Here is a 25,027-nt window from a genome sequence, read left to right as displayed (position 1 = left end):
GCACACCACAGCAGCAGGAATACCCAAAACACACAGAAGGACCATGAGGGGGCGGGGGGAGGGGGGGGGGGGAGGGGGGGGGGGCGGGGGGGAGATGTCGCTGTTCTTGGGGTCACAGGGCAAAAACATGGAAGTGTGGAACTACAAAAGTATCAATTTCATGGATTTCTGTGTTGGTTGCTGACTCCCAGATCCAGCTGAAGCTTTTCCTGTGTTAGACACATTTATAAGTCTGTTCCTGGACAGAACCTCTTGTGTGTGAAACATCAGAGCTGAGCTACAGCCTCTCCTGCAGTTGCACCATTCTTATTACCTGGTCACTTACTTGCATGAAGTTTGTAGGAAGTCAGCCAACTAGTTCTGGATGTGGACACATCCAGATACTTGAACAGAGAGAAAAACAGTGTGTTCGTGTGTCCCATTTCCTGAAGTCAGTTTGGACAAACTGAAAGGGCAGTTTGTCACAGGAGGCAAAGATGAGTATCTAAAAAGGTCTGCTAAAATACACCTTCAGATCGACTTGGTTGAGGGTTTCTTTCCTCCTGTATCTAGAGAGAACTCTGCTTTCTATGATCAAGCTGCTGGAAAGGAAAATGTTACAATGCATTTCTATGACTCATTTTTTAAGTGTGTAAAAAACACTAATCTTATTTTATGACTCCTGGTTTTCCAGTATTAATATCTACACATACCATGACCACTATATTACTCTTTTGAATTTAATGTTAATAATATGCATTCATGTTATGAGATGCCAAATGTACTTGGAAATGAATACTCAAAATACACCATGCTGAAGTTCATACATGTGTGATTACACTTCAGATATATTCAGCACAACGTTTATAGGTCACATTCTCATCTGATATGGTCTGGTGTTGCTTGACAGATTTTAAGTTAGACTTAATTACAGCAGATGAGAATCTTCCTTTATGTGTATTAAAACTCATGAAGCCAGACATCATTACTGAAGACGAGTCAATAAATATGGAAAAAGTACTTTCTGCATGAAAACACATGCATTGCTTATATTTGTGTTATTTCATATATCTTCTATTAGATGTTAGTCTTCTGTAGAGCTATTTCCTGTGGAAAGCAGAGGGATAAGAGGTAATTCAATAGTTTTAAGACCTCACTTTTCAGGTTTTAGTGTTTGTACCCTCAGCAGAAACAGAACAGCTGTTCCAGAAGCTTCTGATGCAAGTTTTCTCCCAGAGAAATCCTTTCACTCAAATCTGACTATTTGCTTTAGGTGAATAATCTTTTGGATCAGGGAACAATCTTTCATATCTTCAGTTTCAACAGGAAAAACTTTAAGAATATAACAGAACTCTTCTCTATTTAGTTTGATTTCATTGAGCCGATTTATGGTCACTATATCCAAGGTTATTTCATGCAAGTAGCTCTTTTGCAATTAGTGTGTTTATTGCTTACCAAAACCAACTTTTGAAATGGCAATATATAGCATTTAGTTCATGAAAATAAAAATTTCTATCAGCTCTGGTGTGTTGAAATAATGAGGTCCCACCATTTGTGCAGTACAGTTTTAAGTCATATTTATCTTCCTAGTAACTTTAAAATAGCCTCATTGAAGGTCCAATCTGACATTTGTATTTAAGAAGGATATCTAATTCTATTTCATTAGAAGCTACTTTACCAGCTTTTCCCAAATCAGTTTTGACTCAAATAGATAACCACTTATTTCTCTGTCCTCCTCCACATCATTAATGTGCAATATTACATCTATGCGCCCTACTTTTGTCACTCATGCTCAAGAATGATGGATTCAGATTGAAAGTGGCGTGAAGAAAGGGTTTCTAAATATTCTATGCCCTGACTATCCTTTCGAAAGAGAAGTTTAAAAAGACCTTACATTGTTAAATCTAGCAAAACAAACACTGAGAGATATTTGAGAAAAGCAGTTATACCCACCAGGAAAATAATGAGGGAAAAGAGGGGTTTAACCTGGACGACATTGGCACATGACAAGTCACAGTCTAACAGGTTTTGTGATTGAGCCTTAATAACAGAAACATGATGTGATTGTCTGCCAAAGCTGGTTGCTATACACAGTGACCCAGGAGGCCCTGTCCAATCCTGCTTGACACAGAGTAAAAAACCACTCTAATAATGTTTCATGGCTATTAGAGTCTTTTACTTCTCACTGGTACTTTGAATTTACAGGACAACATTCTCCTGCATTATTTTGAAAAGACATCTGTTGTATACATGAATTATTTTCTGGGTTTCATTTCTTCAAAGGTTAACAAAATCTTAATTAATGAACCATGTACATAGGAAACTTGACAGCAATTTATTTTAGTAAAACAAATGTTTGGTGGTTCAAAGATGTATATGAATTTCTGAGGAACAGTTATCTGAAAGTAAACCATATTACATGTTGCATACGACCTTCAAATCCAAATCAGTCTAACCCTGAAGTCTCCATGGGGCAGATGAAAAGTTGTTATATCCACTGCACATACTTTGTGTTATAAATAAATTAAGTCTGAATTGCAGTGAAGTTTAAAACTTATTTCAAATTTCTTACATTTGAAGTTAAATTTACCAAAAAAATTGGACAATTTAAAAATAATTTAAAGAGACTGAGAACATCCAGATTCAAAATCATTCAAAATTCATTTCACTAATACCCTTGCACCAGAAATACACATGTTACAATTTAATGTTAGGACTCTGTTCTGACACCTGAAAGTCATGTCGTGCATATTTGCACAAAAGTAGATGAGGAAAATGAAAAGTGAAAGCTGTATATTTGTCCGAATGAAAAATGTCTTTGGCTTCCATTTGGAATAGATGTGTATTTAATTACAAGATATTGTATGCCCATGTAAAGTTGGAAGGGTGGAGTAAAAGAAAGTGGTATATGGAAGTGTAACACTGCCTGAGCATTCTGTAGCAGACTGATGCTGAAACAGTGCCAGAGGCAGGGTCGTAAGTACCAGCACATCCATCAAAGGAGGAGATAGGCACAGAACTGGATGCTTTTACAACAGCTAGAAGAGACATATTTTCAATTATTGCTTTTGGGTCATGAAATTTCAGTCATGTCCTGCATGTGAATTTGTACACATGGGAGAGGTTTTGCGGGAAGGAGGCAGCACGAAGGTTTGATGCTCAGTTTTAAGTACTTCAGCATATGATACAAGCAGACAAATTTTGATTCCACCTTCACTTGCCTGCTAAGTATAGAAAAGATGTTTATGTATTTGGAAATGGTTTTAAATGCACTTAAGTAGTAATAGAGAAGGGATGGCCTATATGGAGACATTGTCTGAGCTTGCCCGCATGCGCATGTAATGTACAGGTTTTCTACAATGTAGATGAAACCCATCCAAATTCCACCTTACTGATGTTCGCAGCAATATTACTTTAGCCATATTTTTAGGCCTTTTGTAAACAGACTTAGAATTACAAAAAAAAAAAAAAAAAAAAAAAAAAAAGTAAAAAACAAGGGGGGTGGGGGGTGGGAGGGGTGGAGGTAGGGGGGAAAAAACCTTAACATTACCCTAATTCCTCTGAATTTTTCTAAGTATTCTTACTTTGCTATCAAAGCCCAGAAAATGGTCTTTCACTTTCAAGCCTGGACAGCAGAAATTTTTTTTGGAGTAGCTTATATTAGAGGAAAGTGGCTTCCACTCATTTATTTTACCCAGCTTTAACACCTGTTACATAATAGAGATGCCTACATCTCATCTCTATAAATCTGAGACTTTGGCATTTGAGAAGCGTGGCTGGGTGGGAAGATAGAATATTAGGAGAAAATTTAATCTCTCTCTCCTGCATTTATAAATGGTGAATCTTCCCTGACTCAAAAACATACACTAGGTACCTCATATAGTCCATCATTTGTGGAAATAGTTATATTTACTTAACTCTACCCTGCTCACTTGTGAATTATGCACTTTCTGTCCTAACATTATACGTCTGTTAAAGACCTTGTAAGTCACAGTAACATTTCTCTTGTCAGTTGCAGTTGGTTCTCTTCCTGCAACTCTCTCAATAACAAAACCAAAAGCCACCAGTAGGTTGCCTGCTGAGCTGTTTTGACTGGTTATTTTCAATTTTTATACCAAGTTTGCATACGGCCTAACAATGAGGGGGGAAAAATCATTCCAGTATGACTGACAATCCCAAAAGTACTAGCTAGGAGAATACATTCAGATACCGGGATCACTTAGATCCATAAGTAACTCTTAGCTCAATCTTTTCACTGGGGTGTGTTGTACACACCATAACAAAAGAGGCATGATGTGGCCATGCAATAAGGAACAGTGTATTTGTTTCAGGTATTTGCATATTTTAGAAGCACTTATGTTCTGATTAAATATATTGTCCGTCAACATGAAAACCTGATAGATGAACAATATGCCTTGCTCAGATAATAAAATGGACAGCTTTTACAGTAGCTTCAGGAATATTTAAGAAGTCATGTAACTCTTTAACTCCTTTTTTTAGTGGTAGGAGGTACAGAATATTTGTTCTGTTCACCAGGGCACTGATTAGCACTGTCCGGTTGACATTAATCCATGCTTAAACTAGATAGGACACTATAGTTGAAATATTTCTATTTTCAAAGCCTTACCATAAGAAGACAAAGATAAAAAAAAGAAGTATTCATCTCCTGTGGAGGAATATAAGGAGGATGTAACCTATAAAATCACTACAGAAAGCTAAGAAAATGAGATATATGAGCTTTCCTCAGAGAAAGAAAATTACATGTAGTTGCTTAAATAACAGTCTCTGCTCAGAATTTTACAGGATCCTTTCTAGAATGTAATAGAATTTAGAATTTATAATTTCTAGAATATAACATCAAACAGAATATTACTAATATTTTCATACTCTATTAGAAAATATAGTAACACAGATGTTTTATATTCCTAATGAATGAACTGGATTTAGTCTATCAATATACAATATAGGGGATAGAAGTGGTCTATAACAATGTTCCTTATTATAACTATGTCTAGCTATATATTTTTTTGTAAGATCTGACTTTCAGCCTAAATGTGAAATTCAATTATACATATTGTTGGGGTATGAGAGGCAAAAATTACATCTAGAGAGATTAGAAGATCTGTGTATGTTAAATCAGAAAGATGTCATTTTCTTGAAATTACATAGGAAGATTTAAGAAATGCCGCATGAACTGAAATATCCGGAAAAAATACTGCTTACAGGAACTTTTGCTGACCAGAAGAAGCAAATGTATATTTTGTACTAGCAGTGGACTGAAACAGATGACTTTTTAAAGAACTGCTGAGTCAAGGTGTTTTCTGTTTCCTTGCCTGAAAGTGTCTATAAAACCTAATCTGTCCAATTCCACCTAAGGGTTACTCTTAAAGGTATTTTGAATGCCCTCTATATGGACATGGAAATAAACTGCAATGTTAAAATAACTTTTTACTCTCAAATTTCTTTCTGAAATCACTGTTGATCATGTGGAAAATATTCCTACTGATTTTAAGTGGAAGACAGGCGAGTCTTATGGCATAATTAATTTGTAACTTTTGAGTCTTAATTCATATCAACTTTTTACACAGTGTTTCCACTTGTACTGCTTTGGATTAAGGACTAAAGGAAGGCAGGCAATTTCATTGCCCATATGCAGCATCTTCAGTCAGACTCTTCCTTTAATGTGTCCAGTTCTGCATTTAAGCACTGACCAGGACCACTGGCTTTATGACTGGGAGCTCTCCCCCCGCAACGAAACAAAAAAGCTAGTAGTCAGATTCCAAATGTCTAATACAAGGGTAAAGTGTATGCGCGTATATGTGGACAGTGAATTATTTGACCAGTACTCAGCAAGACAAAAGTTGCTATTAATTCGGTCTTTAATATTGAGTGAATTTATATGAATGTGCACTTACATAATCTTAATCGTATATCATAGTCTTAGTCATATATGCCGTAAGCAGGTATAGTTAAGAAATTACTATACCCCCCAAAGTGTTTTTATTTTAGTCTGAGAAAGATTGTCCCTTTTCCATGATATAGCAGTGATCTGTCTCAGTTCCTGAAATAATTCTGTTCTGACAGAATCTGACAAAACTATCTTGCTTGTGCTGAGCTGTTTCTACCACACTACTACTACCAGTAACCAAACCAGGTAGATGAAGCTAGTGTAGATATACTGACTCTACACTGCAGTACACTGCAACGACTAGGTGTAGAAATAGTTTGTGAATGTTATTTTTCCCTTTGCATCTAGACGACTTTGGAGGTAGCTGGCATCCGCAGTGATACTTGAAATATTGTGATCAACATTACAGAGCACTGGATAGGAAAACCAAGGAAACTAGAAATAGCAAAATGTGGGATGCTTCTTGGTAGGTGTTATTTTGCAGTTCATCACAAGTACAACACTGAAATGTTGTCATTAGTCACGTATACTTGTTGCTGTTTTTATGCACACAAGAAAGACTTAAAAATGAGGAAAAAACCGTCTTCCAAACTAAACAACTATCATCATCATGTTGATATTAGTATTTTCCCCTCTTAAAAGAAGGATTTTCCTTCTTAATTTCAAAACTACATGGAATAAGAAAGCAACAAAATATATACCAGCAAAGGTACACAGAAAATTTGCATCCTTCTGTACATATATGGGAGGATCTGGAAGGTTTGAAGATATATGATGGAGGACTCTAAATAATCATTTGGAAATTCTTTTAACCTAATTTTTAACAAAGCATCTCAAAATTTCTAGTCCTAAATTGAAGAAGACTTCAATTGTGCAAACTAATGTTCTTGAATATTGCCCCCCTGTAGATTTCAGTTAGACTATTCACAGGATATGTATTTAAGCAATCTTTAGTGAGATGTGGGTCTCAGGAGAAACTGTGAAGCAGGAATATCACATTTGACAATTATTTCTTGGTGAAATAAAAAATCAGAATCTTTTTTAGTTCCATCTGATTTTTAAAAGGCACCAAATGACTAGCAGGAAAGGGCCTGATTCAGTTCAGATTTGGACTGGTTCCAGCCCAGAGACCAGAGAAATTGTTGCTTGGGGGTAGGTGTAAAAAAGCCATGTGTTTAAATAACATTGTGATCATGGCATTGGGAATAAAATTCACAAGCCTGAGAGTTAGGTGTTTCTTTGAACAGTGAATAGGGAGAGGTGCTTGAGAACAGTATTCAGAGCAGCCTTGAGTAAAGCACACATAAAACAATCAATAGAAAACTGCTAAATGAAATGTTTAAAGTTCCACTTCATTGGCATCTACAGGGACTGACACCTGAAACCACTTTCCATACACAGATAACTGTGTCATACAGATGACAGGCTGATTCCCTTTTAAATGAAACTGCCAGGAAGACAAGCAGTGCTGTCCAAAACACCTTTTGCCCCAAAGAGGGAGGCCTGGATTTCCTCATCAGCCGGAAGGAGTTCAGAAGCATCTTATTTCTGGGACTGGCAACTCGAGACTGAAGGTCACTCTCTTCACAACCTGTGAGTTGTGCCACACTCTGCATATAAAGATATAATTCATAGGGCCAGAAAATGACAGGGAGACTGATCCTAACCAAATGATAATGCCTCTTCCCTGAAGGTGTGGGATGGGAATCCTGTTTCAGGGACATCTTATATATTCAGCACTAAGTAGTCCTTGGGAGATCATACGGACTCATTAGTTGTGGGTTCAACATCCACCTCTGCCTTCTCCTTATTTTTTGACCACTGTGGAAGTCAAATACACACATCCAGGCTTCAGATTTCTCATTTGTAAAGCAGTAATTACTTTCCTTTTTAAAACTACTCTGACAAGGGCTCTGACCAGTATTATCTTAGTTGCAGTAGTACTATTTTTAGCATCGCAGACCTCTTATAACTAGGGAGAGTGGATTAGACAAAATGTACAACTTCAGTACACGAGGCACCTCATGGTGCACAGCTCTGGTGCATCTTTACCGTACTGGCAGTTCACTCCAATGGGAAAAGTTACTGACAGGCAGAAAGGACATGCTTGACTTTCAGGCTTTACAGTGACAATAAGCTGTTTGTCTGTTGCTTGTTTGTTTTTAGCCATAAACCCATCCAAATTTAAATGGAAGTCACTGAAAGAAAATGACAGTCCGTAACACCATTCTGATGCAGCAAGGTGCTGTGCTTCCATTGCCTGTATTTGAGCACAGGGTTTCAGTGTATTAAATTCTCCACTGTATCTGTTGATGAAATCACGGTTTGCTCAAGGGTTTCCAGAAGAGTTTTCTGTGGTTTTACTATGGAAGGAAGTGTAAAACAGAAAATGAAGACTTTGATGGTCAGTAAGACTATTAGCTTCTATGTACGTATATGTATAGTTTTCTATATGTATACGTATAGTTGTCTTCTATGCATAGCCTTCAGTAAGACTATATGGCTTCTACGACAACGGGACATTCTTTGACTATAGCCTGTTACAGAGGGATGGGATCCACCTGTCTAGAAGAGTCAAGGGAATTTTCGGCAGCAGGCTGGCCAGCTTGGTGAGGCGGGCTTTAAACTGAAGGACTCAGGGGAGGGGTCCAAAGTGGCAATGCTCACACCGTCACATCCAAGTGGGGAGTAAGTCAGCCCAACCAGAGCAGCGCCATATGTTCCTTAGCTGCCTCCCAAGATGAGAACCTAAAGGCCAGCCACCTCAAGGGTGCACGTGGCTATGGTGGGTCCTCTCATACCCCTCCTGGGAAACCTGCACATTCGATTACCTCTCTGAATTGCCTGTACACCAACACACACGGCACGGGGAATAAACAGGAAGAATTAGAGATCTGTGTGCGGCCGGAGGGCCAGGATCTCATTGCAGTTACAGAGACCTGGTGGGATAGCTCGCCTGACCGGAATGCTGTTGTGGATGGCTACATACGTTTAAGGAAAGATGGGCCAGCAAGAAGAGATGGTGGAGTTGCTCTTTATGTGAGGGAGCAACTAGAATGTATCGAGCTCTCCCTAGGGGTGGATGCAGAACGAGTCAAGAGCTTATGGGTAAAGATTAAGGGCCAGGCCAACATGGGGGACACCATCGTGTGTGTTTGCTACAGGCCACCTGATCAGGAAGAGGAAGTCAATGAGGCCTTGGAAGTAGCCTCACGATCACAGCCCCTGGTTCTCATGGGGGACTTCAGCCACCCTGATATCTGCTGGAAAGACAACACAGCTTGGCACACACAGTCCAGGAGGTTCCTGCAGAGAGCACTGACGATAACTTTTTGACACAGGTGGTGGAGGAACCAATGAGGTGAGATGGGCTCTCAGGCTTTGTCTTCACAAACAAAGAAGGGCTGGATGGGAATGTGAAGGTTGAGGGCAGCCTTGGCTGAAGTGACCGTGAGATGGTGGAGTTCAGGATCCTGCACAGAAGAAGCAAGGCAGCCCTGGACTTCAGGAGAGCTAACTTTGGCCTCTTCAAGGACCTACTTGGAGGAATCCCATGGGTTAGAGCTCTAGAAGGTAGAAAGGTCCAAGAGAACTGGCTTATATTCAAGCATCTCTTCTGGCAAAACTCAAACAGAAGAAGAAAGCTTATGAGGTATGTAAAAAGGGACAGGTCACTTGTAAGAAATATAGAGATGCTGTCAGAACATACAGGGAGGTGATGAAGAAGGCTAAGGTCTCCCTTTAATTCCAACCCAATTTGGAATTAAAACTGGCAAGGGAGGTCAAGGGCAACAAGAAAGGCTTCTCCAAGTTCATCAGCAGGAAAAGGATGACTAGGGAAAATGTGGGCCCACTGTCGAATGAGGTGGGTGCCCTGGTGATGAAGGATACAGAAAAGATGGAGTTGCTGAATGCCTTCTTTGCTTCAGTCTTTGCTTTCAAGGCCACCCCTTAGGAACCCCAGATCCTGGAGGCAAGAGAGAAAGTCTGGAGAAAGGAAGACTTTCCATTAGTTGAGGAGGATCGTATTAGAGATCACTTAAGCAAACAGACACAAATCCATGGGCCCCGATGGGAGGCACCCCAAGTGCCGGCAAATGTTATTCCTAGGCTACTCTCCATCACCTTTGAAAAGTCATGAAAGACAGGAGAGGTGCCTGAGGACTGGAGGAAACCCAGCATCACTAGTCTTCAAAAAGGGCAAGAAGGAGAACCCTGGAAAATACAGTCTAGTCAGCCTCACCCCCATCATGGCCAGTGGGATCCTGGGGTGCACTAGGAGTGTGGCCAGCAGATCAAGGGAGGTTATCCCCCTCAATCTGGAGTAGTGTGACCAGTTCTGGGCTCCCCAGTTCATGATAGACAGGGAACTGCTGGAGAGGGTCTAGTGGAGGGATACCAAGGGGATGAGGGGACCGGAGCATCTCTCTTCTGAGGAAAGGCTGAGAGACCTGGGCCTGTTTAGCCTGGAGAACACCAAGAGAGGTTCTTATCAATACACACAAATATCTTTAAGGGCCAGTGACAAGAGGATGGGGCCAGGCTGTTTTCAGGGGTGCCCAGTGACAGGACAAGGGGCAACGGGCACAAACTGCAACACAGGAAGTTCCATCTGGATATGAGGAAAGAACTTCTTTACTTTTAGTGTGACAGAGCACTGGGACAGGCTGCTCAGAGAGGTGGTGGAGTCTCCTCTGGAGACATTCAAAACCCATCTGGACACAATTCTGTGCAACCCACTCTAGGCAAGCCTGCTTTAGCAGGGGGTTGGATTAGATGATCTCCAGAAGTCACTTCAAACCCTGACCATTCTGTGATTAGAAATATTTGTTTCCTGCAAAAGCAGATCTCATTTACAACAACAGCCAAAATTGAACTATTTCTTTACAACCATAAACAGTACTGTTCATGTCTATGTAGATTCCCAAGCTTTTGCATGATATCATTGTTCTCTGTCCTTACTTGAGACGTGCTCTTTAAGACAGGAGTACTAAATATATTGGTACTAAATATATCTAGTTTTTTTCTTTTAATCTTTTGCTACAGTTATATTGTGACCTTTTCAACCACCTACTGAAATTTTCTTTCAGCTGATAAAAAATAACGAGACTTTCAGTTCAGCAAAGCAAGGGCTTAAATTTAAGGAGGCAAACACTGCCAATAATTTGACAGACAAGCTCATTTAATATGCAGATATCAAACTGAACTCATAGGTTGAAGACAATGAACCTGCTTATATAACCAAGTTGAATACATGTGATACAGCATTTTGCTATATTATGATTTTGGTTTACGTATTTCCACTAAAAATTAGCAATAGGGGCTAATGTGTTCTCCTTGGTGATGAAAAAAATTACAATTGTCATTGACATAATATTTTGCAAAAATTCTAGCGTATTCACCTAGATGAAGAACAAGTTGAAAACACAATGCACATTAACTTTTGTATTTAAAAATTGCTTTATATGTAAATATCCCAAAAGACTGAGAAAAAAAAGCACATAGGCAGAAGCAAATTAACTTTAGATGGATATTTCTAAGTTAACTGATTGTATACACAAGAGCAAAATACAAAAATATTGAATTATTTGGTATCCGTAACATCTTTTTCTGGAAGTAAATATGATCCTTGTGTTATTCATTGCCTTTTTACCACTCAAATAACTGCTTGGGAGTTTCCACACGTTTCACTGATTATATTATTGTAAAGGGCAAAATATCCCTCAGACTAAAATTACATTATTTTTACACATCCTTCTGGAAAGAATGCATAAAATGTAATAAAAAAATGTGATTTAATGATGATCAGAATTTATATCTTGTACAGCATACTGAAGAAGAGGCTAAAATATGAGGTTTAAAGGACAACTGAGAGCAAGCAAAACCCAAACTTGTCAGCATGTGAAATTATTCAGTGCATGGCACAGAAAACCAGGTTTTGAATATTTATAAGGCACAATTCATGGAAGTCTTGCTATAATGCTTCTGATTATGTTTTATTGTTAATTAGTTTTCTTGCTATGTAGACCTGTCTGCTGACACAGGTAATCCCTACTACCAGGATGTTTGAACCTAAATGGTTTCTACTTTGTATGTGTGAATGCTATCTGTCTTGTCAAATTAATTTCAATACATGAGAAAATAAAGGTGCCAGATCAGTGAGTAGGGGAAAGGGGAGTGTGATGTAAGCCATTCAGTTCAGCTTTTAAGCTTTAGAGTAAATCACCCACTTCAATTAAGAACGAGACTGAAAAGGTTATTTCTGGGTTCTTAGCCTTTAGGAACTGACTTAAGAGGCAAGCAAAAGTACTGAGATACAATTGGTATCAATAAATCACAAGAGGTTTGTGTTCTTTATTTTTGTGTCACTATGCAGAATGAGACTAGATTTTCTGCTTCAGAAATTTCAGACCTCCTCATTATTAAACAAATGTCAGATATTATATTTCCAATACTAACTTTATGGAATGCATTGCCTGTCCTCTGACAAGATACTGATACCTTGTATGTTGGCATTGGAGGATATTTTCTCCATAGAGTCACTGGTTGTCACTATGAACTTAACAATGAATTTACAAATTTGGAAAATGCCCATCTCCAAGATACTGATACCTTGTATGTTGGCATTGGAGGATATTTTCTCCATAGAGTCACTGGTTGTCACTATGAACTTAACAATGAATTTACAAATTTGGAAAATGCCCATCTCCAAAAGCTACAGGCTTTATATCTTAAAGTACTTCAGAACTTTATTCTTCTGTACTTATGTCCTGGTTTCAGCCGGGGCAAAATCAATTTTCTTCTTAGTAGCTGGTACAGTGCTGTGTTTTGGATTTAATATGAGATTAATGTTGATAACACACTGATGTTTTAGTTGTTGCTAACTAGTGCTCACTCTAAATCAAGGACTTTTCAAATTTCCTGTGATCTGCCAGTGAGCAGGTGCACAAGAAGCTGGGAGGGAGTAGGGCTACAGCTGACCTGAGATAGCCAAAGGGATATTCCATAACATAGAACATCATGTTCAATATATAAACTCTGGGGAGTTGGCCAGGGGCTGCCAATCACTGCCTGGGGACTGGCTGCGTATCAGCCAGCAGGTGGTGAGCAATTGTATTGTGCATCACTTCTTTTTTCCTTTTGGGTTTTATTCCTCTCTCCCTCTCTCTCCTTTTCATTACAGTTGTTGTTGCTATTAGTATTGTTGTTATCATTTTATTTTATTTTATTTCAATTATTAAATTTTCCTTTCTGAACCCATGAGTTTTACCTTTTTCCCCAATTCTCCTCCCCATCCAGCTGCAGGGAGAGTGGGGAGTGAGTGAGCAGCTGTGTGGTACTTTGTTGCCAGCTGGGGTTAAACCATGACAACCCAGTTATGTGAGTTCAATGTCAATAGCATATTTTCAATATTTTTAATTATGCTTATTATTTTACTTTTGCTGGCAAGGAAAGCAGTTCTATGAGATCATTGGATCATTGCTTAAAGTCTGATAGTCAGGGCTATCTCCTGGAAAGGAAAGCTGTGAGTTTCAACCCCCTCAGAACGAAGGGGACTTAGAACTCCTAGTACTCCACAAAGACTTCAACCTTAGGTTAAAAGGACATCCTCATTAAGTATGTGTTTACCCCAAGGACATAATTTGGCAATCCATACCTTGAGGTAGAAATTGATACATAGGGCAGGACAGAGTCTGGTATTGAAACTTCTAAATTTATGTACCTATAGGTACGCAAGGTGTCTAAGTTTTCATTATAGTCAATTAAGATCTTGTCAGTACGGCCTATAGAGTTGAAAGGACAGTTTACCTGTAGTAGGTACCCGATGACTGCGGCACTGCCAGACATACACATTTGAGTATTTTCATTTTCTAATTTTGCAGTTAATTCTGCTGTTAGCAATTGATTTAATTTCCTACACAAAGCACTACTAGAGATGTCTTATGTTGTCTTTGCCTTCACCTGCTTTGAAGGGCACCGGATTCTTCTGTAGATATATCCTGAAATTGTCCTACACACCTATATTAAGTTACCTAAACTAAGCCCTTAATATTAACCCTTAATTCTAGCACAAATACATTTACATATCAATTATTTACAATTTCCTAGTTCTGTGCAGATTTCTGGCTCAGTCTGGTTAACAGGAAAGTATAGGTGTCATGCTTAGTTGCTGTGAGTCACTTCTTGTAGATCTTATCTCTCATTTGTCTGTCCAGGACATTTTGAAACCAAATCTAAGGAAAATAAATCATCCTGCTGCATTCAATGGCCGGTTTTAGACTACAACACTTAATTTGGACACTTGAAATGCAATAAATCTGATTAAAAAAGGGCTTGAATCTTTTCTCATGGTAACAAGCTATCACTCGTACATTTGTATCAGCTTACATTTGTAAAATGCTTCCTCGTAAACAAAACTAAACAAAAAAAAAAAAAATCCAGAAGAGAAAGTATTAAAAACAACACCTGTAAAGTTGGCTACTGATGATCTACACTTCAAAATCGGACAAAGAATATAAAAAACTTAAGTCACATTCCCAAAACACTGACCTGGGTGTTCCTTGTTTTTTTCTGATACATGTTTTCTCAGAAACAATTGCATTAATCAAAAGAAAAAGAAAATGTAAAGGTCTACTCAAACCAAAAGGAAAAATAGTTATATAGGTTACAAAATGACATTTGGGTAACAGTTTGAGCTGGCAGCAGCACAAAGAAGTTGTAAAAGAAGAGTATCTCTAAAATAGCATGGTCAGTATATATTTATATATATATATATATATATATATATATAAACACAGCAGAATGTGTTTGAAAATACCTTCTCATCTCACTCCCAGTCTTCTATGGTTCTTCCCCACAACTGTCTGAACAGCTTCTTTATTCTCTTGAGCTTAAGATGCTTTTTGTCTGGGATTTCAGCTTGTATCATCATTCCCAGATAGTCGTGCACCTACACACTAGTCTTTCATGGTTCCTTAAAATGACACACAAGATGTTGCTATTTTTGCAGGAAGGTGAGAGTGAAGCCAGGAGCATGTGGGTTCTTTTAAAAGTGCTAGACATTTTCTAGACTTAAGGAAAATGGGTAATTTTAGTGGCGAGGTCATAGTGTTGAGAACTGAAGAGCACCTTGTTCTCTAATTTTAGCTGAAACACTGACTCACTGTGATATTTAGACATCTGTGTGTTTCCTTGACTGTGATGAGAATGTTTCTATTTACTGGGAAAACCTCTGAGGAAAAGAAGGTTGTGTCTGATCAGAGTTGTATTGTGTAAATTAATTATAGAAATATGAGAACAGAATTGTCTGCTTCAGATGAAAAACATAAAACATATTCCCAGCAGTTAACTGTACAGGAAAAGTAAGGAAGCAGAGAGAGAGGTGGTGGTGGTAGAAACATGGTTTTGGTAAATCTAGCATAGTTTTTCTCCAGCATTTAAAATGAAGAAGATACAGTGTAATTCACTTTAAGGTTTATGTTATGTAATTTAAATTTGGTGTATGTTATCTAATAGAAATAACATTAAGGGCATGTAGAATCTGATGTCAGATAAATATATATTCCACTATGCAGACCATGCCTTGCTGTGTAGTACAAAAAAGAAAATGTTTCATATTTTCAGTTAAACTTCTGGGAGGGTGGTAAATATGTTTTACATGCTTTATTCATCAAAGATTTTAATATGTGTGTGTACATGAAATGATGAAGAGTGTGTATAAGTACGCACACAATTTATGTACCTAAAACATCAGATGTTTGACTGTCCACTTGTAAGAAAAAGAAGGGAGGGGAAGAACGGGCTGAAGATGAGTGATGTACATACAAAAAGATACTATTGACTTTTTCCTGTACATGCTGCAACTTTTAAAGTACGATCTGCTTAAAAAGAGATTAGACTATCTCCTGAATACTGCCAACTCTCTCATTTTAGAATTCCTCTCCTAGCTCTATGGCATTATGTTGTTTAAATCAATCAGAAGTTGTTCAAATGAAATAATTCTGTCTTTGTTTTAAATAAATCTTTTTGTATTGTGTTATTATCTGATACTTGATATATTTACACTTCAGGCTATTTTGATACTGTATTAAGGCTATACCTTCTTTTCGTGAACAGCCATTTAAAACTGAGCAGATATCAATGAAAGTATTCACTGACAGTTTAAAAAGATGCTGAATAGATATATATTGCAGTCAAAATTGCAATCATGAAGTACAGCATAAACCTAAAGGATTTAGGTTTAAGTCTGGTCAAAATAATGTACTCTTTACAGGCTAAGCACACAAAAATATCAAATTCATTATAAAAAGTGATCCTGTTTTTCTGGTTCTGTATTGCTCTATATGTCAGTATATGCAATCCCTTAATTATTGCCATTCAGGTGGATGGCATAACTCCTGGATTTGTGCCAATACCTGTGGAGTGATTCTGGTTCTATGGTCCCAATCCAGCATGCTGTTTAAGCCTGGGCCTTCAATGGATCTGTTGGTAAACTTGAAATCAGGACCATATTTATATTAAGTGATGAACTGACAGTAATGTGGTGGCATTTTAATTCATGCTTTTAATATATGCAAAAATATTTATACAATTTTAAATGCAAACATTTGGCTCTGCTTCCATGGATTTATGGGTAAATGGAACAGAGAAGATAACCACTGGAAATGGCATCATTAGGATAACATGTAGCATTGGGAATCATAACCATAGCCAGCAAAATTTAGAATTATATTTTCCATTGCTTAGAATAATAGCATGGATTGCAGGATGTTATCCCCAGCACATGCACTTGAATGCATATGTATATTACATTTAGTTAACTAGCTGTGCAAGAAATCTCTTATTCAATATTACCACAAAGATGATAACATTAAAAAATCATCACAAATACACCATGCTTTCCGCTAAAAATCTATTCAGCCATAATCTAGCAGCTATTCAACACAACAGATTTTTTCATGAAATTGCTTTGCTTGGAGCTGTTCATTTAGCATATTACCTTCCATTTAAACTTGTTTAAATCCTGATAGACATTTGTATTATTCTCATTAAGGTCTGGCCATCCTGCATAGCTTAAGCTTAATAAAAGATATTCTATTCAAATTAAGTGGTAAGTAGTATAAATATTGTCCTAACAGTCTTCAAAACATTTACAATTTTAGCTGATAAAATCTAAAACATTATTTTTAGTAATTTATCCTTATTTCTTGGCATTTCAGTTTTATGGCAAATTCAATTCATACCAGGTATATTCCTTTAATCAAATGTCAGTAAATGTAATGTTGGCTTCTGCTGTTTCTGTTTTAGAGGAACCCAACCAGACTAGCTCAGAGGAGAGAATGGTAAGTTGAGTTGTACTCTCAGTAAGTGGAGCAGGGCTGAATTAAATACAGTAAGACCACAGTACAGGGTAAAGCCACCCCACATATAACCCCTCATATACTTGAAGATAAATGTAAGTTCATATACACTTTATGCTTTCACTGTGCTGTAATGGAGTACACAATGAACTAGTAGTTCTTGTTTAATGCCTTGATGATCTCTTCATCTGTTTACCTGGTATACACCAAAGACACATTTATGCAGGATAAGATTCTAAGTACCACAGACAAAACACTACAGAATGGAAGCATGGATAACTAAGGGAGGATCAACAAAGATATCAAAAAACTGGAATATTTTATCTTGGTTTTGCTACACATAGATGACGCAAGTGCATAGCTACTATGCTACCATTATTTCAATGTACTTTTTTGAATATTGGGATGCTTCAAAGAATGAAAATCTTAAACCCATCTTGTTTATTTACTCTGCACTGAGCTTCTGGTCTAGATTCAAATTCTCAAAATGTTATTCATGAAAATAACTCTATTTTTTAATGACCATGGCCTCTGGAAGTCAACCATACAGAAATATACTTTTGTCTTCTTTTTTCTGAAGGGTGGCTTTCCACCAAATAGGTCTTTTTCAAAATTTGTCAGTGAGGACATGGACATTGATTTACGTCATGGATAGGCACGTGAAGGTCTTTGCTTCCCTCTAGTGACTGGTCCAGGAAGAGATTCAACTGAATCTGCTGATGTTGCTCAACTATGGCACAGAGATTCAGCAAATGACTAATTACGTGTAAAGATACCTGTGAGGTCAGTGAGATGCTGATATAGCATTAAAGGTCTATGCTTGTGACAGCACTAGACAAAATACGGCAGATTTAAACTGGATGTGTGTTTGACTGTTTCTGATGGAGTGTTACAGTTTTAACAAGCAGAGATATGATTTCAGTGTTGATAATTAAAGAACAACTGGGTAACAACCTATATGATACACTTTAAAATAGTATTCCCAAAATTTATTTTAAGATCATTTTGCCATACAAACACTATTCTTGCAGAAAGACAGATCAGACTACATGATGTTTGATTAATCAGAGAGAGTATTTACCAATTCACAAGACTTCAATCATATTTAGATTCATGCATTTGGAAGCTATCTTATACTCTGCAAATGCTCAGAAATGCCTTCTATTATATTCTCATCATATTAATAAAAGTAGGTGTATTTATATGAGTTGTACTTCTGTCTTTTTTGTACTGACTGCAAAAAATTTGAAAGTAACTAATACGTATCTGTGCAATATTACACAACATGATTTCCTTATAAGCAATTTATGCACATGTTCTGTGCTCCTATTGTCGAAGGAAGAGGAGAGAATGGCAGAATTCCCACAGTTCCTTCTCACATGGATAAGCAATGTTCCCCAGATTTTTCATCTTGGGTGACGCAAGTAGATTTCAGGTTTTGTTAAGCATGGCGTAATACAAGGACCTTTAGTGCTGCTGCACTACTTTCGTTGGATAAACAGAGCTAAATTTTTCAGGATGGGCAACAGTCACGAGCTCATCAGAATGAATGAGAAAAAAGCCAGAAATATAATTATAAAACTATTTAAACGTTAGAGATCTACATCATAGCAGGGAAATTACATTGGCTTTCAGAACAGCTAGAGAGCATGCTCAATTAGGACTCAGGAATACGGAACTTTAACTCCACCAGACTTTAGTGGGTGACCTTTGACAGATTTGCTTTCATTATGCCTTAGTTTCCCCTATCTGTAAACCAGGGAGGATGGTACAGACCTCTATGTTAAATTGCTTTTAAATCTACAGGTATTACACACTTCAAGAGTTACATGATATAAATGAGAAAGACTGATAAACTTTCACAGTTGTGATTGTGCTATATTGTACTTTTGGAAGCTGTATTGGATTTGGCAAACACTCTTTTCCCCTACAAGAGTCAGTCCAAGTCCAGCACCATACTGGATTCACAGACCCCCCTTAATGCATTTCTTGGTGAGGTATTACTAGAAAAAACAATGGTCACATTTTATTTGACTTGGTAACATCCATGAATTTTTCTGGAAACACAGATATAAAACCAAATTATGACCAATTTGTTATCGTTCTAAAGTTTATTCAAACTGCTTAATTATCTTCTGCTCTCACTATACACTAAACAAATCTGTCAAAAGTCCAATTCAGATCTTTAAATTTGATTATGAAGATGCAACCACTAGTTCTTTTTATTCACATTTCAGAATTATAATTGCCTGATATTACAAGAAACCACTATTTTTAGTTTCTGAAAATCTACATTTCCATGAAGGCAATAAATAGCAATTGAGTTCTCAACAAATGGAGTTGATTAATCACCCAGTAAAAATTAAAAAGAAAGTGAACTTATTAACAAGAATTAATTTGATTTCCTTTTTTTTTGCTGTAAATCACAGCAGGCCATGTAAGCTCTGTTCTTGGCCGTGTAGGTGTTAGTGAAGAACAGTGTTATAAAAAAGAACTAAATTATAAATTCCTCCCATAGATACTGATTCATTTTGTGTGCGATGTAAGCAAAGAAAATCTTGGTCCGACTCTTTTTCAATATAAAGACACTCCATTTTATACTTATAATACCTACATATTTCAGAACTAAGTACTCCTTCATTAGAGTATAATCTTAGCAGTTTGTAAATTTAAAGAAATTTAGATTCAGATCTTGCATGTCTTGAACAGTGGTTTGCCACTTGATCTGCTATGATTCAAATCAGTCAAAGCCTTTTGGCTGTCTGCAAGGGAGTTTGGATCAATTTTTTCCTTCCATACTGTTTTAACGGAAAAAGAATGTGATTCTGTAAAGTCTTTCATGCAAGACTACCAGGAACAGAAGACTAAGTAGTGTGCTATTACACAGATCTCATTATGGAAAGTTCTTCATAAAAGCAGGTACACCAGCAGGCATTTATCTTTTGAGTAAGTTCATTAATGTTAACTCTTCCAATACATCCACAAACATAAGCATAGAAGCTAACATGGAAAGGAAATTTTCTGCCTTGAAAAATACGAAAGAAGCAAGGTCTGACTGAAAAGCTGTTCCTACAAGTCTGACTGAAGTGAACAAAAGAAGCTGGCATATATTGCCAAACTGTATTTACATGATTTACTCTCATTCAATTTTCATTCTACTTATAGAAAAATATATTTCCTCAGTATCTTCCTGGTAAAAAACAAATAATATAACTGTAAAGTAATATAAAGCAAGGAGAGGCTACTCTACATTTTCAGAAGCAAATTCTAAGTTTAGGATATTCTAATTATTTGTTGATTAGCTTGAGACATTTTTATGTGAGTTATAAAGAGTCTTCTTAAACATATTTTCAAAGGCTTGCAAGGCTGAGTCAAACATAGAAGAACTGTAATGGTTGTTCATGGCAGTTTTAAAAAACAAAGTGGAGAGGAGACAGACAAATTAGATCATGTTCCCTGTCAATTTTATCACAAGGCAACAAAATGCAAAAGTTCTTTTTCAGGCATGCATGTGAGCTTACAACCTAAAGCTGAGTTGCATTCTACCCTACAGGCAAATCTGTGAGAAAATTACAATTAACTGGTAGAATCTTCTTTATTTGCATTGAACAAATTTGTTTATGGACTATTTCTCCACAATTGTATCCAGGGACACTGGGAGAAAAAATAATTGAAAGCTCTAGGGCGTAATTTAAAAAGTAATTGTAAACTTTTTTTTAACCTTCCTTTTAATGGAGTATTGTTATAATATGTCTGGAGTGAAATCCTGAAGTTATATAAATGTATACAATTTCTCATTTCTCATATATAGGTATTCATAGTTTCACATAGCTTCAGCATAAAAAACCTAAATCACTGTCAATTAAATTTGTATGACGAGAAAAAAAAAAACCAAAACAAACCAGCAGACCTATCACTTGCCCTTAACTAAAACTGAACCAGTTTAAAATCCTTGCAATATTAAAAATTCCAGCTAACTGCATTGTACTTCTGCCAACTAAATATTCAGCAGGCACAAACTGCTATGAGCACACATATGGACAAATAAAACACTGCCATACTGTTACAACATCATTCTGCAGCAACTGGCAGAAAAGAGCCCCAGAATACCAAAGCCCCTTCCTTACCTAGTGCTGTGAGATGTCATGTTGCACTGTGTACAGCTGTGGAGCACACCAGCAACAACTGACACTGTCCTGTGGAGTACACATGTGCCCACATTACGCCCACATGTTCCTTAAAGGATGAACAACAGCTGCATTATTTTGCTAATGAGTCAGTGACTGTTGAAACTCCCATGTGAGATGTCACCTCCTTCCAGTGACCCACCATGTCTACTCCACCTTCGACACCCTCACCATGATGATGTTATCTGAGGGTTGCCTGTGAGGGTGGTACTCACGATGCTCGGTACTGTGACACCTTGTTTCCAGCCTCTCACTGTATTTTGAATTCTGCACCCTGGTTCAAGAGCCCAGCGGCTAGGTCCACTAAGACAAGTGACTAACTTTGTCAGGCCAAACTTTCATGGATCCTAGAGCTCCACACAGACTGTCTGTTATGGCATCTATCACAGATATAAGCATCAGAAAAGGCAGAAAAGTTCAAGTGAACTTTTCAGACAGCCAACAAAACTGCCACAAACGGCATTTTAAAAATTGAAATGTACACATGCATGTAAGGATTCTTTGACCACTGGGCTTACACAGCCTTGCCCAGACTTAAATAAAGCAAAAAAGTGCTAAGAAAAATCACTGACAGTGATATGGCTAAGATTTACATGTGGCATGGTGACAAACACATGGAAAAAATGGTAAAACTAAATATAGAGGTGCTGGGAATCAGTTCCCCAATCCATTAATATTTTCCTAAATAATATGGCAGAGTTCCAGCAGGACACGAGTAACACACTCCGGAGGAGCTGACAGCTCAGCAGTCATGGGCTGCTTTTGTGATACTGAAAAGTGTGTTTCAAACTCCTCAAGTAACTTCTGTAAAGAAAAAAATCAAAGGTCTGGTCCCTGAGGTCCCCAAATAAATGCTCTAACCATTGGATTATTTGCAGGTTGAAACTGCCTTTGCTGTCTCACTTTCCCTTCTTCCTTTCCTTTCTGGAAAGGTAGGAGGGACAGGAGAAAAGCCTTCAGAAGCTTTGTTTCATCTTAAAATCTTTTAAATCACTTTTGTGGGGTGGGAAAGTCAGCTATAGTACCTGACCCACTTCATTTTGTTCTTTGTGGACTGAGACACTGGAATGAACATATTGCAAACAGTTCCTGACAGCAGGGAGAGTTTGTTCATGCCAGACATGGCAAAGCAGAAAAGATATAAATCTTCCCTGAGTTTTTGGTTTGTTTAAGGAATTAAATTGTTTCTCCTGAGAATGTAAATTATAAATATTCCACACATTTTCCCATGTACTGAAAGAATCATTCAGAATCCTAGACTTTACTGAAAGCAACATTTAAAATACATTTTCTGAAATGAATAGATGAAGATATCACTCAGATTTCTGAGGGGGGAAAAATCATCACTTACATACCGTTGATGCTACCAGCTTTGTGTAGCTGGAAATATCAAAGGAAACACCAGAACTCATAAGCAGCCTTGTTTCAATCAACACAGACAGATGTGCTATACATTTTGGGAGAATCAAATGAAATGAAATGCTGAATTATTGGATTTGAGTTTGCCCTTTATAATACATGACATAATATTTTATTCTTTGGTTGCATTGTCTCAGTATTGTACACAAATTTGACAAGCTGTCTATGGCGAGGGCACAAGCCTGCCAGCTTGATAAATGGAAAACCTTGTAAAACATCGTCACAGGGAAGGATCACCAAATCTCATAGAAAGAATGGTTTAAAACTGCTTTTGTCAAATGTAGGATGACCAAATTATTGCAGATAGCAATGGCAGTAGGATAAATTTGATGATCTGGTGTGGTTAAACAGCTCACAGATCCAGAAGTTTCTTCAAGGATGGATGATAGGTAACTGATCGATCTCCTGAGAAACATGCCCAAAACCCAGGGAGACAAAGCTTCCCCTGCTGTTGGAGAAAGCATCGTTTACCAAATGTGAACTTGCAACACACACAGATAAAGATTTGAGAGAAGTAGCTAAAAAAGTGGCAGAACCCATTAGAGGTTACTGCCAGCTGTATGTCTGTGATAAAAGCAAACACAGTTTTCACCGGAAAACCACTTAATTTAAAGCATCAGTCTCAGCACAGACTACTGATTAGTTAAGTACCTTCAACTAAAAGCAAACTATGTTTTGTTGGGTTTACTCCAAAATGCTTGCCAAATCCTGGTTATGCAATAATTACCCAATCTGGGTCTGGAAGGACATGAGTACAGCACAGCTCTGCAGGATTTGCAATGTGGATGAGGGGCTATTAATCCCATCAAATTCAGTCGCCTACTGTTGAGAGTGGCTAAGTCCTGAGACTTGGGAAAAAGTGGAAAAAATAAAAGCAAAGCAAGCCTCCAAGAACACAACATCATCACGGGCACCTAACCAATTCTATAGTCCTCTACATATTTATTTGTTAAGACTTATAAATGATAGGAACTGATTCAGCATTGTAGAGCTTTCCTGATAATTTTAAACTCATGCTATCAGAATACAAATTCTGAACTATATTTGAGTACATACAAATAAAATGCTCCAAAACAAAAACAAAATTATGAAACAACTCATGCTCCCACAGCTAACATCAGGGATCTTGTCCAAAGGGATGGAGGAAAAAAGCAGAATTTTGTTCTTGCTATTGCATACTCAGGTAAGAGGTAATGTAACATCCTCATAAAATAATACACATACATTTGTAAAACAAATGAAAGTGGTGTCCATGCAGACCTTACTGATATGTCATATCTTATTGTGAATATTTGATAGCTCATATCACTTTTCCAAACTGATAGATCTCCAAGCATGCCCCCAATCTTCAAATATTTTAACATCTTCAATAGCTACTATTAAATAATATGACTAGAAAAGACACCCATCAGAATACAAAAGCATGTGTTTCTCCCTCAAAACCTTAGACTATTTTACGTAAGCTTTACGCAAATTTTAGATGTTGCAAAAGTTCACTTTTCCATCCAGATTCCGAAGCATACTGAAAGCAGTATTTACATATAGTACTAAACTTCTCTATAAACAATACTAAGAGAAATGCATGCAAAACAAGTGGCAAGTATAAAATATTTTTTTTTGTGATTGCTTCACACTTTCATCCTGAATATCTGCATTAAACCTTTTCATCACATTGTTAAATCCACAGCATGCTTTCTTTTTTTGGTAATCTAATTCCATGGAAATACGCCTTTGATATTCTGGACAGAAGCAGTGAAATCAGAGCATGTGCTCTAAATACACAGTGCCTTAAGTAATGCATGTAAAAAACTGTAAATAAAGCACTCTACTAATACTGCATAAGCAAAACATTGAGAAGAGGAAACAAAGAATGTGTTCCAAATGTTTTGTGTCCCATGTGCACATAATACGTAATATCAATCTTTCATGTACTTTATTCCACACATCTTACAGAAATGGAACATTATGATGTTGCTGGCAAATAACTGCATTATGATTCTTTCATGGAGGCACAGACCATGGCACTATTTGTATTTGGAATGATTTCTAGTACCGTGTCCAAAGTTTCTCATTTCTATACTATAATGTTGTTTCTCAGCCATCAATGTACTGATGTAAACCCAGGCTCAAGGACAAAAGCACTCACAAAATCACAGGCGTAGAATTTATAACAC

The 25,027-nt window shown here is 37.3% G+C and overlaps 1 protein-coding gene across 5 annotated transcripts in view; it reads right to left on the bottom strand.

The window, feature by feature from the left end:
• The window catches only part of ADGRB3 (adhesion G protein-coupled receptor B3), a 466,094-nt gene that overhangs the window by 162,036 nt on the left and 279,031 nt on the right, over positions 1-25,027 (bottom strand). The gene's annotated exons all lie outside the window — the stretch shown is intronic.

Source organism: Falco peregrinus, chromosome 7, assembly GCF_023634155.1.
Source record: "Falco peregrinus isolate bFalPer1 chromosome 7, bFalPer1.pri, whole genome shotgun sequence".
In the NCBI taxonomy this organism is placed as follows: Eukaryota; Metazoa; Chordata; class Aves; order Falconiformes; family Falconidae; genus Falco; species Falco peregrinus.
The sequence above is the reverse complement of the archived record's forward strand: the minus strand, read 5'-3'. Positions and strand labels throughout refer to the sequence as shown.